The 6,620-nt window shown below is 33.9% G+C and overlaps 1 pseudogene; it reads right to left on the bottom strand.

Annotated features, from left to right (window-relative positions):
* Positions 1 to 1,099: 1,099 nt before the first annotated feature.
* LOC110721378 lies at positions 1,100 to 3,699 on the bottom strand (annotated as a pseudogene).
* Positions 3,700 to 6,620: the final 2,921 nt, after the last annotated feature.

Raw genomic sequence — 6,620 nt, 5'->3', positions numbered from 1 at the left:
CAAATGGGCGACAAAATAAGTGTTGCACATATTAGAACGATTTGGCCCATTTAGATGATTTAGGCGACAAAATATTTAGTCCGTTGCACAAAAGTGTAAAGACATATGACAACGCCCAAACCTAATGCACATGTAACACAAAACAGGCATTGGGCGACGAAGATTATACCCGTTGCACAAAACTGCATGGGTGTCGACCCTTGGGCAATGACCCCACGACGTGTTTTAACTCGTTGCACAAAGGCTTGGGCTACAAAATCTAGGTTTTGGGCAACGAAAACCCAAAGCAAATTTTCTTGTAGTGATTATTAGCACCAATGGTGCGTTTAGATATGGTGTGAAAGCTGTTGTTCGATCTAATAAGTCAGAAATTTCGCTCTACTTTCTTCTAGTCTTTTACTTTAAAGCTGATATATTTAAAGTATTCTTGTTGACTACACAGTTAGGATATGTACAGTTTAAAACTGCGATGCAAATGCTGACTACGATCCGAAGTGTCAAGAAAGTTTCACATCTTTGATTAATTAAATTTTTTTTCTTTTTTCTTCCAGCAAATTACGTGTTTTTGCTTTTATACTTGTATTTCTAAAAATGTATTATAATGGATCTATTTGGATAATTGCATCAGACATACGTCAAAAAAAGGCTTGATGACAGCTCGAGCCTTGCAACTTGGCTCATTCACTCGATCTTACATGTGCTGGTTCTACGTGTTCTTTTTTTAGCCTTGTCAAAGGAGGTTCTTTTTGTGTTTTTTGTACTGTCTCATGTGCTTACTAGTACTGTAAAACTTGTAACATGAAAGTTCTAAGGCGGTCAAGGTGATAGTATTCCAAAGGTGAGATTAATAATAATCGATAGGTGGGAATATTATTCACGAACCGATAAAAAATGGGATTATTAGAACCAATTTTTTTCATAAATAAATAAACAATGTTTTTGTACTAGTATTTGGGTTTCCGACTTTTGTTTATCTAAACTTACTTGAATTGTTGAACAATAAATGAAAGCAACCTTGATACCGGGCTGTCAATATGTATCGCTCTTAACATAATGGCTAATATCATTTGATAGATGAGTAAATGCACAACTGCACACCTACACCCAAACCACAAGGTTAGACTGCTCAAGCTTTCAACAGTCCAGGTACCAACACAGTGAATGTTATGAAATATGATGAGATTCTCTAAAAACTAATAAGAGGCGATCTGCTGCACTGAATGTTAGAAACATCAGAAAGCGTTTGCCTCTGAGGCTGTTTGCCGTTTGTAGGAGTATCGATATCAATGCTTTTCCGCTTCTGATTTTCAACCATTGTACTCTCTTCTGAGACCCCAACTATCGGACTTAAATGCTTTATGTGCTGTGATACTATAGCTTGTGCTTCAGCCACCACAGATGTTTCATCATCCGTAGCATATAATATCTTCTGCATTGCTGCCACAATTGAAGAAACAAAAACATAGTAGAAAATCTGAGATTGCAGTCCTTTTACACACCATCAAATTTCTTTGAATTGAAACAAAACAAAAAAAAAAAAAAAAAAAAGCATGTACAAGTGGGTTTATAAGGCATACATACAGGTGAGTTCTCGATCTCTGGTGTTTGACATAAAATTTCAATGTCTCTCAACTTCGAGAAATAAAATTTGCGCTCTTTCTCAAGACTGTCAACTGATAACTTTCAGCTCTGTAATCTGCTTCATCAGTCTCAAATTAGATTCATGAGGTATATTAAGTCAAAGTGCGCAATCTCAATACCATAATGGCTTACCTGTTCTTCATATACAGATACAGCAGTAGTAGAGCTGGGTTTGGCAACTCTAAGAGACTGGTTATTAGTGTTAGTAGAACACATATCAGCTCTCCTGTTGCTGTGAGATGAATGAGATTTGTTGCTTGAAGTGTTCGGTTTCGCAGAAACTTGAAGGTTTGCTGATTTCCTGACCACTTCTTTCCCACCTTTCCTGCCTTCTCTCCTTTCCATAGGATGTAACTATCATTCACAAAGATAATCAACAATTTAGCATTATCAACAGGAATTTCTTTCAGTCTTTTAGAATGTAAAAAAGAAACAGAAACTATCCAAACTTAGCATCCCTTAAAAATAGGCCAAATTTGAATTTTTTGAATTGCGATTATACTAAAATTAATCATTATATCAACTTTTTGATGATTAATTCTATCTATCATCATACAGTTTAAAAGAAGAATGTCAGTAAGCACATTCTAAAACCATTTTTCTCATATCATTATAATTCTGTATAATTTTTTAATTTAATTATTGCAGTCCTTTTGTTTCCAAAAATTACATCCTAATAATTCCTAATTCCATGAAATTTCAATTTTTGGACTATATTACTTAACTTTCTAGCCATGTTTCAATTTTTTTTTTAAATCGTTAGGCGCCGATCCCTTTTTATCGTTCTTTTTTTTTTTTTTTTTTTTGATATAATTAGTTTGAAAATTCAAAATTTTGGTTCTGTGATTTCTAGCCGTTAGGCCCTTTAGTGGTAAAGTTCGATTCTTGAATTTGTTGTTGGGCCTGGGCCGCCTGGCCTCCATCATAAAATGCTTCAAGCATAAGTCCACCTCTTTTAATAAATACTTCCTCCGTTTTTTTTAAGTTGACACCGTTTGACTTTTACACTATTTACATACTATACTTTGACTCGCTTTTGTAATTTATTGATATAATAAAATATAGTCATGTGGGATCTTGTTTGAATCGCCTATATGTATATTTTATTAATATCCACTTTTTATAATTTTACAATGTTGATAATTGAAGTTATTAAGCGTTAAAAACACGCGTTGGCAAGTGTGATAATAGAAAGGTGCCAACTAAAAAAAACTTAGGAAGTAATAGTTTTTGGGTCCTAGCTATGCCCCGGATTATTACATGGAACTGATCATTAATATATGTTGTAATTTATAATTCAATTTCTTGTAATTAAATTTGTTATTATTTTTTGTAAAAGGTAAAAAATATAATAGAAACAATCATCAACAACAATCACCACAGTCCAAAGCAGACTGCAATACAACACACAAAGCACCAGCACCCCTTACACTCAAGAAACAGCCCCAGCAAAGAAAATTACATCAAAAATAAGGCCTTAAACCATTCCTGATTTCTTTTACTAGTCTTAGCAGGCATAACCTATGACAAGCTCATAAAAAATAATCAGTACACAAGCTCTTAATAAACTTGTCAGGCTTCATCAAACTCTTGTCCCAAACCACTTTGTTTCTTTGCCTCCAAATGCTTTACAGAATCCTAGCTCTGCAAAACCTGTCTCTGGAATCTGCCTTTTATAGCTCACAGCTTCATATTACAGTCTTCCAAAGATGAAGGACAATCATTCTGCCCAAGCTTCTTTTTCAACTCTTCACAGCACATCCTTGTATAATGACAATCAAAGAAAAGATGATCAATTGTTTCAACTCCATTCTCACATAGAGGGCAAGTATCATCAAAGATGATGACCCTAATCTTGGTAAGATGAGCTTTTACTCGAATTCTTCTCCACATGATCAACCAGCAAATAAAACGATGCCTAGGAATATTCAGTCTATTCCAAACCCAGGCACTCCAACTCACATCCTCATGTTGCTGCTTAAGGCACTTATAACCACTAGCTATTGTGTAGCCTTTAGCATCATCAATCCATTTATCACCACAACAACCAGATTTCATAATATCTTTTATTCTCCACACTTGCTTCCAATTCCAGCTTGCATTCTTAGGAAACTTGAATCTCTTCTAGGTTTTTATCCTTTACATACAAACCATTCACCCACCTAAGCCAAAGGTTGTCCTACTTCTAAGCTATATTCCAGATGTTCTTACCAATAGCAGCAACATTCCATGAGTGACAGTCATGGATACCTAACCCCCTACCCCCTTGTTTTCTTACTCCTACATACTACTTCCTCCGTTTCTTTTTAGTTGACACGTTTCTTTAGTCACGTTTGCCAATGCACAAATTCAACTATTAATATATTTAATTATTGATAAGTAAAAATTATGAAAAGTTGATATTTTGAAAATATATATTGTGACAAATCTAATAAGATCTCATATGACTATATTTAATATTACGTATAAAGCACAAAACATGGTCAAAGGGGAGTGTGTGAATAGTGTTAAAGTCAAAACGTGTCAACTAATAAAAAACGGAGGTAGTATATTCCAAGCAATAGGAAGAGCTCTAGAATACACAGGCTTCCCATCCCATAGATAGTTCCTGCAAATAGCAGCAACTCCATCCAAAACAGCTTTGGGAATAACAAAAATGGCTGCCCAATAGTCCGATCTAAAAGTAATGGCAATGCCTTATCATTGTTCCCAAGCCTTTATAATAATTAGGAAAAATTGTGAGAAAGGTCCTTTTAAAGTGACTCTCTTGTCACAAAGGTCCTTATAAAAAAAAGGTGGCACTAAAGATCCTTATAAGTGAGTTTGGTTGTGCAGAGGGGCCTTTGACCCAATTCCGGCCAAATTCCGGCATTGACTTTGAATTCAGGCCAAAAAGTATCACGTGCTTTGCACGTGACTACTTTTTAAATTTTTTTTTTCTTTTTTCTCCTTTTGAAAAAAAAAAACGACTTTTTTTTCCCCTTTTTCCTTCTTCTTCCTCGATTTCCCCTTTTCCTCCATTAACACCCCATCCTCATCTCTGCTTTCTTATCCCCAGCAGCCACCCATAACCCCTTGCAAACCCAACCCCACAAACGGCGGTGGCTTGAACGCTTGAACCCACCCAAAACCCCCCTCGCCCTGAAAAACCCGCCCCTAAATATCCCCTTTCCCCGGCCTGAACAACCCACTCTAAAAACCCCTTGAGCATTATTGCTCTGAACTTGGCTTGAGTTTTAACTTGTATTGCTGCTATTGACATCACCATCAGAGTCAACACGGCAATGTCGGAACTATCCAACATTTTCCAGCTCCGACACTCATAATAATAAGATTAACAACATCAACTAATCCAACAAATTAAGTTCAAACTTCTATTAATTTAACTAATTAATTTCAAATTTCAATTAATCTAGTAATTTAAGCTCAAACTATAAAATATTTTCCAGAAAAATGGAATTGAAGGTGTATCTGAAATGGAGGAAAATGAAGAAATTAGGAGAGAGAAAATGTTAATGGAGGAAAAGGGGAAATCGAGGAAGAAGAAGGAAAAAGGGGAAAAAAAAAAAGAAGTCACGTGCTTGGCACCTTTTTTTTGGCCTGAAAATAGAAGTCAACGCTGGAAGTTGGCCGGAATTAGGTCAAAGGCCCCTCTGCACAACCAAACTCACTTATAAGGACCTTTAATGCCAACTTTTTTTTATAAGGACCTTTGTGACAAGAGAGTCACTTTAAAAGGACCTTTGTCACAATTTTTTCTAATAATTAATTTATACTGTTTTGGTAATGTTTACCGTTACATTAGTTATGCATCACAATAGTGCATTCGACAAATATTTATTCAAGGTTTTATTTCTTGTTTTTACAGGGAGTGAATAGAAGAAGAAGACATCAAGTAAAAAAGGAGAAGAATGTGACGACGAAAATCAATTTGACGTTGTCAAAAAAAAAAAATCAATTTGAAAATGCTTTAGCTCATTTCTCCAATTTCATTCCTCGTTTGGAGATTATTTTTTTCTTAAATTCACTAGCTAGAATGATATTATTAATAGCTTGCCATCAATTACATTATACTAAAGGCGAAACTTAATGAGACATTTGGCAACATAATATAAAAAGTTTTCCCTCCTAAATTACTTACTAAAAAAAACTTATTGTTACATAAAAATAAGGTTATATCTAAATTATGACTTTTAGTTAATACAAAATCTAAGATAAACTTCCTTAAATATCAAATTGCCCATTATAACTATTATTACATGTTTAATTTTGTTCTTTCACATATATTTTATACTTTTTAATACCGAGGCTATTCATAATATTTTATATCAATTTTTTTTTATGTAAATTTATTGTCATTATAATTATTTAACAACCGTGCATTGCACGGAATTTAATAATCTAGTATACTATAAAACAATATGTTATTGAGATTAATATGATGTTAAATACATGTTGGTATTACTTTTGAATTATCATATTTTAATAATTTTCCTAGTCTGAGATTATCTAGATAAATGCTTATTACGTGTTTTGATACTCAACATTTCTCTATTTAACAACTTCACAAGAATACAACACATCTGTCCAATCTTAGCTTTCATTTTATCATACCAATATATGATTACTTATAATATTAGGAAAAAATCGTCAATTTATTCTAGTTCGTTCAATTTATAACTAACAATTTCAAAGGTGTAACCTTCGCGATATTTGGCAACACTATATTGTTATTACCAGCAAATACAACAAGTGAAAGGTTTTTGCATATTATTATGTAAGGTGACAGTTTTGTATTGCTAAAGGTTGTAACAATTTTCAAGTGTTGCCTTTGTAAAACTATTGCCTTAGTCATCATTTCACCTTGGCTTTTAAAATTGTTGCCTTTAATTAAATATGTATTGCCTTAGGAATAGACAACGGGGGCATAAACTACGCCTAATATGTGTTGCTTTAGCTCAAGGCAACACCTTTTATAC

The sequence above is a fragment of the Chenopodium quinoa genome, unplaced genomic scaffold (genome assembly GCF_001683475.1).
Source record: "Chenopodium quinoa cultivar QQ74 unplaced genomic scaffold, ASM168347v1, whole genome shotgun sequence".
NCBI classification, from domain to species: Eukaryota; Viridiplantae; Streptophyta; class Magnoliopsida; order Caryophyllales; family Amaranthaceae; genus Chenopodium; species Chenopodium quinoa.
Note: the sequence above shows the minus strand (reverse complement) of the source record. Positions and strands in the feature narration are given on the sequence as shown.